The 17554-nt window shown below is 44.1% G+C and overlaps 1 protein-coding gene and 1 pseudogene across 3 annotated transcripts in view; both read right to left on the reverse strand.

Moving 5' to 3' along the window:
- Positions 1 to 17554, reverse strand: part of DIXDC1 (DIX domain containing 1) — a 79417-nt gene that overhangs the window by 50231 nt on the left and 11632 nt on the right. The gene's annotated exons all lie outside the window — the stretch shown is intronic.
- LOC102170444 lies at positions 5993 to 6473 on the reverse strand (annotated as a pseudogene).

Genomic DNA, 17554 nt, shown 5'->3' on the forward strand with positions numbered 1-17554 from the left:
GGGGTAACAAAAGAGTTGGACACAACTTAGCAACTAAACAACACCACAACAATATACCTAGAACGCAGCCACACGGTTGATGCTTACTAAATGGTCATCATTATTTTCAATATCATCATCTAATTCAGTTCTCACAGAAGCACCGAAGGGCTGGTATCATCTCCGTTCTGTGGATGAGGTTCAGAGAAATCACGTAACTTGTCCAAAGTCTCCGTCCCAATGCCATGGCAGACCTGGTTAGCAAACCCAGTACAGGTGGTCCAAGGGCCTCCTGCTATCCACTCACTCTGCAGGCTAGAGGCGGCTGCACCTTCTGCTTTCTCATGGGCCAGATTCCTGTCCAGGTGAGCTCCTACCGTTCAGCCAAAAAGGCAGGACAGGCAAAGGGTGCCTCCAGAGCAAACCACTCTGCTCCGGGCCACAAAGGTATTAGGGTAACAGCTGGGTCTGATTACCTGGCTTACATCAAAATCTCTACCCCACTTCCCTCTATAGAGTATCACCCTCAACCCTCCCCCTACACATTCCTGTTTAAAATCTTTCACTGGCCTGTCATTACCCTCAGCATAAAACCCAGCCTCCTCAGCTGCACTTCAGTCTGTCCTGCGCTAGTCCTTACCTCTCCTCCAGCTTTGCTTATCCATTCACATTTGCCCCCCAATCCCCGCGTTTAAGGTTGGTCCAAACTATGTGCAGTGCCCCAAATGCACCATGTCTTCCGGCCACTCTACCTCCCTCCTGCCTTGCATCTCTTCTTAAACCTCAGCTCAAGCATCACCACCTCTTCCCTGACCCTCCCACACACCTCAGACACTGATCTCCGTGAGGATGTCCTGTGCCAGGCAATCAGTTCAACTACAAGGTGGGTGCAGCCAGTGTTCTGTGAGGGGGCTACAAAGAGCTTTATGCCTTCAAGAAGTTTGCAGGGGGAAAAAAAAACGAGACGAGAGGAGAAGGAGGAGCAGCTTGCAGGTGGTGAGACAAGTGCTAAGACAGGGGTGTGCGAGGTGCTAGGAATATTAGCTCAATCTGAACCCCATGCTCAGGGGGCTTTCCTGAGGAAAGGAGGCAAAGAGGACAGTGAGCTCAAAGGGGCTCAGTTCTCAACTAGATGCTCCATGCAGGACGTTACAAGAGTTCAGGATTGTTGGACTCAGAGTAACAGGCGCTCAACAAATCTTTCTTTGAATCGGTGAATAATGTGTCAAACTTCATCAGGCCAAGACTTAACGATGATTCTAAAAGTTAATTATGCAGGGGAAGACAAGAACAAGTATTGTTCATCAGGCCCAAGATAATTTTACTTAAGTAATCATAGCCTTCTTTTGGCCAATGAATAGAAGTAAGTTGTCTCTGATGCAAAACTGCTTTGAGGTTCCTCACAGAACTTTTCACGCACATTAATCTTGGCTTCCAGTAAAGAGGATTCTATTGCATGCTGCTGCTGCTAAGTCGCTTCAGTCGTGTCCGACTCTGTGTGACCCCATAGACGGCAGTCTACCAGGCTCCCCTGTCCCTGGGATTCTCCAGGCAAGAACACTGGAGTGGGCTGCCATTTCCTTCTCCAGTGCATGAAAGGGAAAAGTCAAAGTGAAGTCACTCAGTCATATCTGACTCTCAGCGACCCCATGGACTGCAGCCTACCAGGCTCCTCCATCCATAGGATTTTCCAGGCAAGAGTACTGTAGTGGGGTGCCATTGCCTTCTCCAATTCTATTGCATAAGTGATAATAATTGTCACCACTTTTCTGAACACCTACTCTGTGTCTAGAGCTATGCTAGGTCCTTTAGACACAATTTCTCTAATGCTAAGCTGCCAGGGAAATTTTTACTGTATCTATTTTGCTAACGGCAAACCCAAGACTCCAAAATGGTGAAATAATGTTCAAGGCCACCCAGACTGTAAACTACGAACATGAGATTCACTCTGACTCCCAAACCAGTGCTCTTTCCACTCTACCACACTGTCACCTAAATAAATGCATCCCTGAGGATTAAACAACCTCACCAAAACTCTCGGAAGGGAGGTTATCTTAGCCTAAACCACTTCTCCCTCCACAGCCAGTGCTGGGAGTCTCCTGTGTAATAACCTATACTAGGGAGCTGTCTGCTAATCAAAGAGCGCTCCGGAGACGAGCAGCACCGTCACCAGGGGCCTCTCAGAAAAGCAGACGCTCATGCACCACTGGGAATCAACACACTTCAAATGCAGTAGAACAGAATATGCAGAATAGAATGGAAATGCAGAATCTCAAACTCTGCTCCAGTTCTAATGAATTAGAGCCCGTATTTTTACAAGATCCCCTCATCTTGTATTTCCTCTGCTCCAGCTCTGTCATCAGCTATTTGTCAAAAGAAATCACTTTTGGCTCCTCTTGTTGGAGAGTAGTTTTCAGAAATCAAAATTTGGGCATGAGGTATACTCACCCCACTGGGGTAACATTCTGGGCCCTCTCAAGAGTAGAGTAGGAAATACAGGTATGTATCACACCTAGACACACACTTCCATCTACTTATCTTGACAGACAGATGGAGAAATAGACCATGAATTATCCTGATCCTGCCTTTAGCCCAGCACCACAGGGTTCCATCTCTCTTTTTCCTTTTCCTTATTTGCAACTCCTTTTTCCCCACAGTGAGAAACCTGACTCTATCCACAATATATTTACAAATATTTCCTCAGTCCTAGAAAACACATCAAAATTTGACTTGCTAATCCGTACCTTATATGGATTAGTACAGTCATTTTAAAAAATATTTATCTATTGGGCTATGCCAGGTCATAGAAAAATAAATTTACCAGCCAGAAATTGATCTTCAGGTATATAGTCCTTTTTGTCTTTAGCCTTACAGTGTACACTCAAAATACTGATTCCAAAGTGACTCAGGTTAATTCTTTTCTTTCCTCTGCCTTCCGTGTGGTTATGTTATTAATCTGTAATACAGTTAAGTCCATTTATTACAATTGGTAGACCATGTTGGGTTGTCCTAACATTTTGGTTGATTTTAATTAATTTGGGGGCAGGAGAAAGAGTAACATGACTCTAAAAGTCCGAGCTATAGGAAAACATACATTCAGAAGTGTCATGCCTCCATCTTTCTCTCTACTCCAATCCCTTTTCTCTAGTCTTTCCACCCTATTCCTATCCACTCCCGTTGATAACCGATCTCATTTGTTCTACGTTAACTGGAAAAAAAGATATATGTATATTTTATTTATTTCCCTTTTCTTATGTGGAAAATAGCATAGTAATTTTTTTTTTTTTTTTACTGGGCCCGGCTGGGTCTTGGTTGCAGCATGTGGGATCTTCAACTTTGTTGCACATGGGATCTAGTTCCCTGACCAGGGACCAAACCCAGGTCCCCTGCATTGGGAGCTTGCAGTCTTGGCCACTGGGTACCAGGGAAGTCCCCAAAATAGCATTAAACACTGATATTCCCTGGTGGCTCAGATGGTAAAGTATCTGCCTGCAATGCAGAGACCCAGGTTCAAGATTGGGTTGGGAAGATCCCCTGGAGGAGGCCATGGCAACCCACTCCAGTATTCTTGCCTGGAGAATTCCATGAACAGAGGAGCCTGGTGAGCTACAGTCCATGGGGTTGCAAAGAGTCAGACGCAACTAACACACACATTCTTTTTACACCTACATTTTTCACTTCGCTTCAATGAATATTTGCTTAATATATTCTGGAAATCATTCCATATTGGTCTAGAAATCTTCCTTATTTTACAGCTACATGGTACTCTATTATGTAGATATATCATGATTTAGTCAATCAGTCTTCTACATATGGGAATTCAGGGTTGTTTTTTTTTTCCCAGTATTTTGCAGTTACAAACAGTACAGCAATGAATAACGTTATGCATATGTGTTTTTATGTTGATCGAGGTCTATCTTCAGGGTAGATTCAAAGAAGATGGCTAGGTGAATATAGATACATTAAGTAGATAACTTCATTAAGTATTGCCAAATTCCCCACCAAAAGCATTGTATCTATTTGCATTCCCATCAGCAATGCATGAGAGTGCATTTTCCCACAATTTTGCCAATATGTTGTCACACTTTTAAATTTTTGCTAATATGATAGGTGACAAATTGTATCTTAGTGCTGTTTAAATTTCTTTAGTTATGAATTTGAGCCTCTTTTGGTAGGTTTAAGAATTCAATTTAAATTCATCCTTATCTTTATATATTTTGTATATGTACATGAATTATCTGTTCACATCTCTCCCATTTTTCTATCTTTTGTACCTTCATTTTAAGAGCTCTTTATGTATTAGAAATGTTATCCTTTTGTCTTTGATATATGTTGCAGAGATTTCCCAGTTTGTCAGTGATCTCTCTTTGGGGATATGTATATTTATTTATTTGGCTGCCTCCCTGGTGGTGCAGCGGTAAAGAATCCACCTGCCAATGCAGGAGACTCAGGTTTGATCCCTGTGTCAGGGGGAAAGGCAACCCACTCTAGTATTCTTGGCTGGAGAATCCCATGGACAGAGGAGCCTGGTGGGCTACAGTCCACAGGGTTGCCGAGTCGGACATGACTGAGCGACTGAGCGCACACACACATTTCTTCAGCTGTGCTGGGTCTCAGTTGCAGCACATGGGGTCTTTAGTTGAGGCACGCAGGAACTTTTAGTTGCAGTATGTGGAATCTAGATCCTGACCAGGGATTGAACCCAGGCCTCCTGCATTGGATGTGTGCAGTCTTAGCCCTGGAGCACCAGGGAAGTCCCTATCAGTCATCTTTTGACTTAGTTTATGATTGTTTTCTGGCTATGAAAAGGATTTTATTTTTATATAATCAAATTACCTATATTTCATTCCTCTGAATTTTGAGTGATGGCTAGAAAGGCTTTCCCTATGCTAACATGAGAGAAGAATTCACTTCTGCTTTTTCTCTAGTTCTCATATGGTTTCAAAATTGCTTGCATTTAGATCCCTGTTCCATCTGGAATTTATTCTTCCGTATAATGTGAGATATAGATCCAACTTAACTTTTTTTTTTTAATGGCTACCCAGTTGTTCCAGCACCATTTACTAAAGTCAATCTTTACCCCAGGGATTTGAGATGCTGCCTTTCAGTTCAGTTCAGTCGCTCAGTCGTGTCTGACTCTTTGCGACCCCATGAACCGCAGCACGCCAGGCCTCCCTGTCCATCACCAACTCCCAGAGTCCACCCAAACCCATGTCCATCGAGTCGGTGATGCCATCCAGCCCTCTCATCCTCTGTCATCCCCTTCTCCTCCTGCTCTCAATGCTGCCTTTATCATACACTAAATTTCCATAGTTCCTGGGTCTCTTCCTGGACTTCACAGTCTGTATCACTTGTATATTTGCTCATTCATGTACCAGTACCAAAATGTTTTATTTGTAGAGGTTTCATAGTATAATTTAAGATCTGGTACAGCTGGTCCCTCCCCTCTGAAATTTTTCTCTTTTTTAAATATTTTCTTGACTATTCTTACAAATTTATTTCTCCATAAAAACTTCAGTATATATTTATCTAACTTTCAAAAAAAAGCCTGTTAGAACTTTTTTGGGATTATATTAAATTTATAAATTGATATAGAGAGAACTGTCATTTTTATGTTGTTGAACCATCCTACTCAAGAATAAGGGATGTCTTTCATTTGTTCAAATGAGTCTTTCTGAAGAGTTTTAGAGTTTTCCTCCTGTAAGTTATATACATTTCCTGTTAAGTTCATTTCTAAGTATTGAATTCTTCTTAATTGTGATTAAATGAGGTTTTCTCTACCATCACTTCCTCTAATTGGTTACTCTGTGTATGTGAAAGCTGTTAATTTCAGTAGGTTCATTTTATACTCTGTTATCTTTTATTGAGTTTCACTGAGTTTTATCAATAATTCTCAATGATTTCCAGGATTATTACCACATCATCTACAAAAAGAAATATTCTTTATTAAGCTTTATGCCTCTAATCAATTTCTATATACCTCTGGTACAAAGTTGACTAGTAGTGGAGATATTGAGCATTTTTCCCTGGTTTCTGGACTCAGAAAATACTTGAAGTGTTTCCCAGTTTAGAAAGTGAATGGTTTCTGGAATAAGGTATATAAATTTTTGTCACGTTAAGAAAGAATCCATCAAGTATTATTTTCTTTTTTTTTCTTTTACTTTTTTCTTTTATTTTTCTCATGCTCTACAAAATATGCTGCAAGCTACACAATACACTGCATAACCTTCTAACAGGGGTAGACGAGCATAACTGAGTTATTTCTCATCAATAAGGAAAATGCTTTCTTAATCAACGTTCTCCAAACCATTCCACACATAGTGATGATTAACTCCAGAGATGCACTTATCTCTTTCCATCAGATGTCACCAATGTGAATAATGGGCAGCCCTTTTCCCCTTGCTCCCATGAGTGAATCCATGGATGCGTGCAGTGGCCATTTCTGGAATGAAGAAGTATGTGGCCATGAGGACAATCCCAGGCAGAATCTCGAATTACACCATCACCGCTCTGTTCCCAAGCAAGTCTTATTTGCTGCAGTGGTTTTATAACGAACGGATGTTGAATTTTGATGAAAGTTTTGTCATAATTTATGGAGACAATTCTGATTATTTTTCCTGATAATATTCTATTATTATGGAAACATGGATTTCTTAATAATGAGCCTACCTTGCATTCCTGTGGTTTTAACCCTACCTGATCATAATGAATTACACTTTAATGTGATGCTGAACTTTGTTCACTAATAAAATATATATTAGAGCTATATTAGTACTACGTTTGTTGTGCTTTTTTGTGGTTTCTCAGTTGTTCAGTCATGTCTGACTCTTTGGGGCACCATGAACTGTAGCTCCTCTGTCCATGGGATTTTCCAGGCAAGTATACTGGAGTGGGTAGCCATTCCCTCCTCCAAGGACTCTTCCACACCCAGGAATCAAATCCATGTCTCCTGTCTCCTGCACTGAAAGTAGATTCTTTACCCACTGAGCCACTGGGGTCTTCTTTTCATAGGTATTTTCTTCTTTTCACAGGTATTTCATAAGTAATATTTGTCTGTAGTTTCCTTTTTTGCACTACCAGGTAGATATATTTTTTAAAAAGAAGGGGCAAGTTTCTCCTTGGTTTCATTCTCTGACATCATCTGTAGGGCACTGGGGCTATCTGATAAGTAAAGGTTTGGTAGAACTCCCCTGTGAAATAATCTAGGCTGGTACTTTTTTTTGAGGAATAGTTCCTTATTAAAGTTCTCTATTTCTTTCACAGAAATTGGTCTGTTTAAATATCCTGTCTCTATTAATTTTAGTAATCAGAATTTCCCTTAGAAATTATTAATTTCATCAAGGTTTTAAAGTTTATTTGCACAGATATGCAAAGACTCTTACAGTTTTGTTTGTTTCAACGGTTATTTCTCCACTATTTTTTTATTTGATATATTTGTGCTTCCTCCTTTTTCATCATGTTAGCTACCAGTTTGTCTATTTTTAGAATTTTTTCCCCAAAATCTTAAAAACAAAATGGTTTCAAGAATTATTGCTATTCTGGCCTCAGTTCAGTTCAGTCGCTCAGTCGTGTCTGACTCTTTGCGACCCCATGAATCGCAGCACACCAGACCTCCTTGTCCATCACCAACTCCCAGAGTTCACTCAGACTCACGTCCATTGAGTCAGTGATGCCATCCAGCCATCTCATCCTCGGTCGTCCCCTTCTCCTCCTGCCCCCAATCCCTCCCAGCATCAGAGTCTTTTCCAATGAGTCAACTCTTCACATGAGGTGGCCAAAGTACTGGAGCTTCAGCTTTAGCATCATTCCTTCCAAAGAAATCCCAGGGCTGATCTCCTTCAGAATGGACTGGTTGGATCTCCTTGCAGTCCAAGGGACTCTCAAGAGTCTTCTCCAACACCACAGTTCAAAAGCGTCAATTCTTCGGCACTCAGCCTTCTTCACAGTCCAACTCCACATCCATACATGACTACTGGAAAAACCATAGCCTTGACTAGGCGGACCTTAGTCGGCAAAGTAATGTCTCTGCTTTTGAATATACTATCTAGGTTGGTCATAACTTTTCTTCCAAGGAGGAAGCGTCTTTTAATTTCATGGCTGCAGTCACCATCTGCAGTGATTTTGGAGCCCCCAAAAATAAAGTCTGACACTGTTTCTCCATCTATTTCCCATGGCGTGATGGGACCAGATGCCATGATCTTCGTTTTCTGAATGTTGAGCTTTAAGCCAACTTTTTCACTCTCCACTTTCACTTTCATCAAGAGGCTTTTTAGTTCCTCTTCACTTTCTGCCATAAAAATCCCTCTAAAACCATAATACTTAGAACCAAACACAATACTCTGGCTATAAAATCAGACAGTCAACTTTCTCATCCAAGACATTTCACACTCTTTTTCCCTCTCTTCCCATTCTTCCTCTTCTTTTTTTTTTTTTTTTTGTTACCACCTCACACTGTTGACTCACACAGTATTATCAACCAACTCCCCTTCCCAAATTTTTAACATATTCTGCTGTGAGGCCAATCTCTTCCATTTTCATTCTTGTATAACTGGTCTTCTTGATGCATATTTAACAAATTTCAACTTATTAGATCCCATCTCACAAGATACTTCCAGACCCTATCATTTCATGTATTCATTTATTCAAATTCAACCAACATTGTCAGGCATTGTGCCAGGCCCACTGTTCACAGGCATATAAATAACTCTGATACAAAGTGATCACTGCAACAATGGAGAAATGTTTTTTAAAATGCTATCTATGCACGAAAGGAGTAACAGGATGAAAGGATGAGGACATCACAGGAGGGTCAAGAGGGAAGAAGACATTTGCCTATTCTTTAAGGATATTTGCCAGTTGGGGAATAGAAGGACAACCCAGGGAGGGGTGATTTTTTAAAAAAGAAAGGAAGAGCCCGAAGGTATATGGTATCTTGGAGGAATGGCCAGTTAACAAATTTGTGTATGGGCCGAGCTGTGAGTGGCAGGAGGCGATGATAGAGAAATAGGTCAGCATAAGACCTAGCAGAACTTAGATTTAAGTCTTAAAGAGTTTTAACAGGAGAGCATGGAGCCTTGTAACAGGAAAGTGAAACTGCGGGACTTGTATCTTGGAAAGGTCACTCTGACGCACTAGAATATGAGAGCCTAAATTGAAGCAGTACAGTGAGAAAAGGATAAACTGCAGAAATAAGTCAGAGAGATGACTGCCAAGAGGCAGGCAATAACAACGAGAGAGACGGTCCAAAAAGTCACACCTGAATGGATGGTGATGCTTTACCTGAGAGGAGAGCATGTGAAGAGCAAGTATTGGGGGGCAGGGGGGCGGCGAAGCAAACAGTTCGGTTTTGAACAAGAGCCTGAGCCATCTGCAAAACATCAGAGTAGAGATGTTCTGCCGCCAGCTGGCAAAATCCAGGTCCAGGGCACAAGAGATGGGTGTGGGGTGGGAGTGAGATGTTTGAGATATGTGTGTGAGAGAACAGGGACAGCTCTGGGATAACAACACCATCTGCTGAGAGCTTACTGCGTGCCGGGTGCTGTGCTGGGCACTGAACCACGTCTTTTCATATATATATATAGTGTGTGTGTGTATATATAGTTGACGCTTGAACAACACAGGTTTGAACTGCATGGATCCACTTAAACAGATTTTTTTCAGTCGTAAATACGATAGTACTATATGATCTATGGTCAGTTGATGCACTCGTGAAGGAACCGAGGGTACAAAAGGCTAACTCTAGGTTACACAGTTTTTCACAATGCATGGGGGTGGCACCCCTAACCCCCATGTTGTTCAAGGGTCAAATATATAAATATTTACTCCCCCCTTCAACACTGATCAGAGATGTGGAACTACTATCACCGTATTACAGATGTGGAAACCAAGGTTCAGGGCAGCAATGAGCCCAGAGTCACAGGACAGGTAAGAACAAGAATCTCAACCCAACGCTGACTTCACATCCTGGGCTTTACAACACTCCCCAAAATAAGTCAAAGTACAAGAAGCTATTCAACAGGAAAGAGAGTAGGGAGTTGGGGGAGGGTACCGAAGGGAAAGAAGAGGATGAAAATGCACTGAGTGCTTGTCCCTGTCAGCTGCTGAATGAAGCCCCCGATATGCATCACCTTTCATCCTCATACCCAGTCAATAACGTTGATATTATCGGCCCCATGTAGGAAAACTTGCTCCAGATAACAGCACTGGTAAGAGGTGAACATAGAATCTGAACCCACTCCATCTTACTCTAAAGAATGTATTATTTCTATTATAGCAAAGAAAGCATACAGGGACTTCCCCGGTGGTCCACTGACTCTGCACTCCCAACGCAGAGGGCCTGGGTTTCATCTCTGGTCAGAGAGGGAAGTATATCCTACATGCCACAACTATGAGTTCACAAGCCACAACTAAAGATTCCACATGCCGCAACAAAGATCAAAGATCTTGAGTGCCACAACTAAGGCCCAGTGCGGCTCAGTAAATAAAAAAAAAATATTTAAAAGAAAAAAAAGGAAAAGCACGCAATGAGAGAAACGGAAGGAAAAGCAGAGGCTGGGGTACATCAACATCAAAGGGACAACTGAAGTGAGCAGCAGAAGAATTATTTTGGGGAGTTCCCTGGTGGCCTGGTGGTTAGAATTCCAGGCTTTCACTGCTGCAATGCAGGTTCTATCCCTGGTGGAGGAACTGAGATTCAGGAAAAAATATATATATATTTTCGAATACACAATCAGAGGGAGAGGAGAAGAATCAGGAGAAAGTGTCATGTGGGAATCCAAGACCAGAGAATGTCAGGACATTGACAAGAAGGTCAAATGCGGTAGAAAGTCAGACTGAGGACTGGAAAACCCACTTCATTTAACATTTAAGAGGCTTTGGTGACCTTTCTGAGAACTGACATCAGAGCACGGCAGGGTGAAAAGTCAGATGGCAGGGAGAAGATGTCAGGAAGCAGGAAAACAGAGACCGGGGGGGGGGGGGGGGGGGGGGGGGGGGGGGGGTGGAGGGGGGCGGGGGGGGGCGGTACTCACTGGAGAGGACGGTGGGAAGGAATGAGGGATTTCAGGATGAGGACACCTGCAGGCTGAGAAGAGGGATTGGTGAAGGAGAAGCAGATACAAAGGGACCGCAGGAATGATGCGGCGAGGCTTCAGAGGAGGGGAAGAGGCCTCTTCCTGCTCTGATGACAAGAGGCAGGAGTAGGGACCTCTGTGGGGAAGCAAGGAGGTGAAGAAGAGGGCTCTTGAAGGAGCTCAGATCCCACTGCCCATGATGAAGTGGGCAGATCTGTCTGTTGAGAGTGAAAGGGACAGGGAGAGCGAAGGAGGCTTCAGGAAAGGGACCCTGTGCGAAGCTGGAATGAGCTAAAGGTTTCCTGGCCACACCAAGGACTCAGCTGGTGCTGGAAATCATAATTCTGTAATTGAGTCAATCTACTAGGTTACGTGATTTCCTCTGGAAGTGCTTAGCAGGCCTAGACCCTGAGCAGAAGAAGCCAGAAATAGGCTAATATAGGACCACAAACGGGGCTTCCCTGATAGTTCAGCAGGTAAAAATCCACCTGCAATTCAGGAGACCCCAGTTCGATTCCTGGCTCAGGAAGATCCCCTGGAGAAGGGATAGGCTACTCACTCCAGTATTCTTGGGGTTCCCTGGTGGTTCAGATGGTAAAGAATCCGCCTGCAACATGGGAGAGCTGGGTTTGATCCCTGCATTGGGAAGATCCTCTGGAGGAGGGCATGGCAACCCACTCCAGTATTCTTGCCTGGAGAATCCCCATGGACAGAGGAGCCTACAGTCCGTGGGGTCACAAAGAGCTGGACACGACTGAGCGACCAAGCACAGCACAGCACAGGACCAGAAATAGTCAGAGGAGCGGCAGCTCAACCAGGGCAAAGGCAGTGAGGATGGTGGTGGTGAAGTGCGTGAACGGACTGATCATGCAATCTTCACCAGGGAGAAGAAACCAAAGGAGAGTTGCTACCCTGAGAAAATGGAGAAGAGGAAGGAGAAGAGAAGTTGATGTGACTGAAAATAAGTTGAATGGGAATGTAGGAATGTGGAAACTGGGACTTTGAGAGGACTGGAGTTTCACAGTTTGAGATTTCAGGGTTAGGACAATTCTGTGGAATGAGTTTCCAGGACATGGCTTCAGTATGTGGCCTAAGTGAAGGGGCGCTGGGTGGGAGACAATCACGGCAGTGGGGATGGTCAAGGGACCAGGAGGCTGGACCATCTTCATCATGGACCCTGAAGTCAATCCAGGAGAGCAGTAGATGGTAAAATGTTGAGGCTATCTACTATGCTGCCCAAATTCACATGATTTTAAAAACTGATAAGCATGCCTTCGATGAAATTATTGATTTAAAAAAATTTTCAGCTGAAGAAATGCCCTGGGCATGTCACTACTATGACTCCTTGTTGATCTATTAAGTGGCATCCAACATAGAAATCAGAGATTCTCAACTGAGTGGAGCGGTGCTTGTCCACAGGTTAAGGGTCACATTGACTTCAGGCCTCCACCCCTCCCTTTAAATCTAAGTTGGGAGCCAACCGCTAAACTAAGCCTCAGTTTGTCTCTTCTTTAACTCGAAGACACCTGGGCTGCAAACAGCTGGACACAACTTAGCAACTGAGCACGTACGCACGCACACAAGTACCTGTACTTCTCACCCAGGGGCCAGGCAAGACTTTATTCTTGCTATACACGTCTAGTGCTGGTTCTGAAAAAAAGCCGATCTGAAGGACAAAGTAGAAACTCGTGAGGACCAACGACGCTGTCCACTTTCCTTCCCCCACAACGATATTTGTCTTAAAAGAGGCCTGTGGTGCAAGCCCAGGCCCTGACTAGTCCTGCTGCTCGCTTTACAACAGACTAGCGCTGTCCCTGCGGCAGAAGAAAGACCAGGTGCTTTCTGTAAGAGGCTGTTGCCCTTCGGGAGGCAGACTAGTAGTTTAAGTTTAGTTTTCCCCTCCTGTTTGTTTCATCACATTTTTCCAAATTATAACTTCTTTGAAAATCAGATATGCAAAGTAAGGAAAAGCAGGGCTTCTCGATTAGGGCTTGGGCAGTGGGGGAAGGAATCCATAGGCCCGTCCATTCACTTTCCTTTTCCTCTACCTTCACCCACCCCTACTCAGACTCCCAGCTATCTGAAGTAACTCCTTAGGGATTCTTTCAGCAGGTGGGGGGGGTGGGAAAAAACACTGCATTTTGTTTCCGTCTGGCATTGTCATTTTATGTCTATTCTTCAGTGAAGAAAAGATGCAACAGGTTCCAAAATATAAAAATATCTTGGTTATTAAGAAATACATCTTGAGCATGCCCCCAGGTCTTGATCTGTTTCCAACAATAGCTGGAGAAACACAGTAGGACCACAACCAGGTTCAAATCAGGCCCCCTGGGTATTGTAGCTCACACTTCTTGGGGGTATCCGCCCAGCTCACAATGATACCTTCTCTAGAAACATCCCCACCTCTGCAAACAAACGGGTGGGCCCCAGGACCAGCTGGTCTCATGTAACCCCATTCACTGGCCACAGGTGATTGTCTGGTTGAGTTGATTGGTTGAATCCAGTCAATCCCTGGAATTTTTTTGATTTGGCATTTAGGAGTAGAATCAGTCTTCTCTCTGACAAAGTTGTAATATATAAAATTTAGATGTTGCCATAAGCCATGGTGCCCACCTAAGAAAGGAAAGTCATCTGGAGTGAGAAGGAACAGAGCTACCCACAGAAAGAAGCAGAGATAAAGAGACAGAGAGCAGAGGGAGAGATCCTGCCAGCGTGCGAGTTCTTGATTTTCACTGTTTCTGAGAACCTGCCCCATTCCTGCCCTTTCAATGGTTTAGTTTTCCAGTGTTCCCTTGGACTCCATGAGTCAGTAAATTTCACTTTCTGTCTCTGCCAGTTCAAGATGGGTTCTTGACGCTTAACAACCAAACTAATAAAAAAACCAACACAATCAAACAGACAAGGTCAGTCACAGCACAGATCTAATCTCAGTCCAGAAGTAACACCTCTAACTTGTTCTGAGGAAGCTAGAAGGATGTCTGTATAATCCAGAAGTCTAGAAAGACTGGGAGTTTTTATGACAACCTGAGTCAGGCCTCAGAAGGAGGAAAAGTAGACAGCCAGCCACAAAGCGGTGTGAGCAGGATTTTACTTTGATGACACTGGACTGCTCTGAAAGTTTTGAGAGCTGTGGTCATACCAAGGAGTGGCTGGAGGTATCTCCATCAGTTTCCTCCCAGTCACTCCAAGTAACAATGTGTTAAAACTCTTCTAGGATAGACAGTCCTGTCCACATTCTTCGTTTGCACAAGAAGGCTTGACCTTGAAAGCTTTCTTGTCACCAAATGTATTTCCTTCTGTTTTTCTTTGGGAGCTGCACTTCCTTCCAAACGATTGCGTACACTCAGCCTCTGCTCTCTATCTCCTCTGAGCCTCTAGGTCAAAGAGAACTCCTACAGTGGGGTTAGGCAGTTAGACTTGCAAAAGCACTGCCTGGGCTTCACCGGGAAGTCTGTGAGACCTAGTGTTCGCAAACATCCAAGGTTTTGGCTTCCTGGCTCCCTGCTGGCAAGCAAGAAAGGCAAACATGAAAAGCAGAGGACTCTTGTGATGCACTGGAGACGGAGCTCAGGAGGAGACCTGAATGGCTCAGGAAGGAAATCAGCTCTGCCTTGAAACCAGATACCTGTTCAGAACTCTGAAACCCTCCAGCTGCAGCAGAATGAGATGGGGGTGGAAACGCTGCTGCAAAACTGAGAGGAAAGCAGGAGTTTGGAAATCTTGAGTTATTACTGGCCTAAATTCTGCCAGTAGAATAATACAATATTATATTTCTTTTCTATTAACTCTTTCAGGCCTTTACTGAACCAGGAAAAGCTGTTCGTTGAGCCTGGTGGGTAATTAGGTAAAAATAAAGTTCGTAAGTAAAAATATCACTAACCGTCTTCTTCCCTGTACGGGCAGAGCTCTTCGTATTCCTGTTCAGCCCAGTGATCAAAGAATAATGTATCAGAAAACAAAGAGCTAAAAACTTTCTGAAAGCTATCATCTGCTAACCTTATTTTAGGCCTCCCTGGTGGCTCAATGGTAAAGAATCCACCTGCAATGCAGGAGATGAGGGTTCGATCCCTGGGTCCGGAAGATCCCCTGGAGGAGGGCATGGCAACCCACTCCAGCATTCTTGCCTGGAGAATCCCATGGACAGAGGAGCCTGGCGGGCTATAGTCCATAGGGTCGAAAAAGTGGGACACAACTGAAGTGACTTAGCACACACACATACAGTGTTATTTTAAAATTCCCAGGGGCTTTCCTGGTGGTCCAGTGGCTAAGACTCCATACTCCCAATGCAGGGGACCTAGGTTCAATCCGCAGTCAGAGAACTAGATCCCACAGGCCACAACTAAAGATTGTGCATGCCACAACTAAAATATCCAACGTGCCACAACAGAACAAATAAATACTTTTTTTAACAAAAATTTGAAAATAAAATTTCCATTTGTTATGGGTTCCACAAATACTTTGTTCCTTCACGAGTACACATTCCCAAGTAAGTGCTCAATAAATGCATGTGAATGGATGAATGATCACTGTATGACCTACGAGTGTTCCTTAGCCTGGAAACTGGGCCTGGAGCCCACCATTAGGGCCTTTGGGATTGGTTCCCTACCCCCTTACCATATCTGATCACCAAAGGTTATGTCCATGACCACTCACGTGGGGCCTGGTATGGAGATAAAAAACAAGGAAATATACTCAGGAAAGCGTGTGAGTTGGAACCTTTAGTTCTCACAGCCTAGGCAGCGAGGCCAGTCATGGCGGCTGAAACCCGTCCAGGGCTCCCCCGCCTTTCGGAACTGCCTGGGGAGTGGCACCTGGCAAACAGCGCCCTGTCGCTGGCTCCACACGCCTGGCCAGGCCATCACTCACCGGGAGGAACATAAAACTGCCTGACAGCTTGCCGCCAGGGAGCATCTGTTTAGCTGGCACTGACTCCTGTGGGAACAGAGCCAAGGAGCCTGGGCGAGGAGAGCAGAAATCAGTCAGGATAGAAGAAAGAAGGTTAGGGGGCGTGGGGCTCGGTTACCCTGAAGACTTAACAGGCCTTTAATTTCTACAGCAAAGCACAGAGGAATTCATTGTGGAAATGACTGAGTGCCTCTGGCTGGCCCACGCGGCAAATCCCGCTCCATGGAAGAAGGCACGGGGTGCTCGGGAGAGACGGCCCCGCAGTTGCTCCCCTGCCGATTCCCTTCCTCACTGCTTCTGTGTCCCCATGAGGGCACCACATCACACAAAGGCTATTCCTGTATGTCTCAGGGCCTGCCAGGCAGATGACTCTCCATGTGGGATGTAAATTTCTATTTTTCCAGTTGGAGGGAAACGTGTGGGAAACGTGTAGGGAAAGTCTTCCAAGTCGTCTGTTGAAAAGGTTAGGGCTCAGACAACTGACTTCCTGTCGACCAACATTGTAATAAATCATTCCCACAACCTGTAGTCTCTCCAGCCATGACGCTGCAGCCAGGCACAGGCTGGCTCTGCCTGGCAAGCAAGATTTCTGTATCATCACAATTTTCCCAAGGTTCCACTCTGGACACTCGCTCTATGTTCCCTGGCCTGTGAGCTCCGCTTAGGCACGGATTCTGTGTTATTTGCCATCCATTTCCAGAGCCTGGCACGGTGCCTGGCAAACACAGTAATTCATTGGATGTCTGTGGAATGAGTGCCTCTGTGCATGTTTACCAAGCGAGCAGGAAAAGGAAAAAGTCTGGCCAAGTGATCAGTTCGGTTGGTAAGTATTTGGTGCTTTTCATGATATCATTAAATAAAAGATATCTCTATGATCTCCCACAAGCACCACCTCTTTTATGATGCTTACCACATTAAACATCCCACGTGGTTCTTTTAGCACACCTATAAATCTCTCCCTATCAATTTCTTGGAAGCAGAGACCAGGTGTTTTTTCAATTATTTTATCCATCCCCTCAGTAATGAACCCAATAATGAACAAAGTAGCTAAATGAATGACTGCCTACTGCCAAAACATACTATAGTCTCAGGTCTGCCAAAACCTTTCAACACAAACACCAAAGTCTTTTTTTTTTTTTTTTTTAAAAAAAGAAAGTTCAGCCCCTAGAAAAAACACTGACAGAAATTCATGTTGGCACATGAATCAAAGACAACATTCATATGACAACATCAATACCAAGAAGCAGAGAAAACAAATAAATAGCTTTGAGGCAGAGGCAGAATGGGGAAATTGCGACCCATAGAAAGCCTGGCCAGGAGACACAGGCGACAGGGGATGACAGCCAGGGTGAGCTGCAGAGAGGGGCAGGAGCCAAAGCTCGTGGATAATTCATAATGCAGATCTGCCGTGTCAATATAAGGCACTCTACTGACAGCTGTGACAGGGATCAATCCTGGGCAGAATTTGTTAGGTCTGTGGAGGCAAGGGCTTTCTTCACAGAAGGTGGTAGAAGAAAATTCTGTTGTGCATAGTCAGGCATGACGTCAATCAGACAGAGACCAGAGGCCAACCGTGTAGAAAAGGGAAGCCTGATTCA

This window comes from Capra hircus, chromosome 15 (assembly GCF_001704415.2).
Source record: "Capra hircus breed San Clemente chromosome 15, ASM170441v1, whole genome shotgun sequence".
Lineage (NCBI taxonomy): Eukaryota > Metazoa > Chordata > Mammalia > Artiodactyla > Bovidae > Capra > Capra hircus.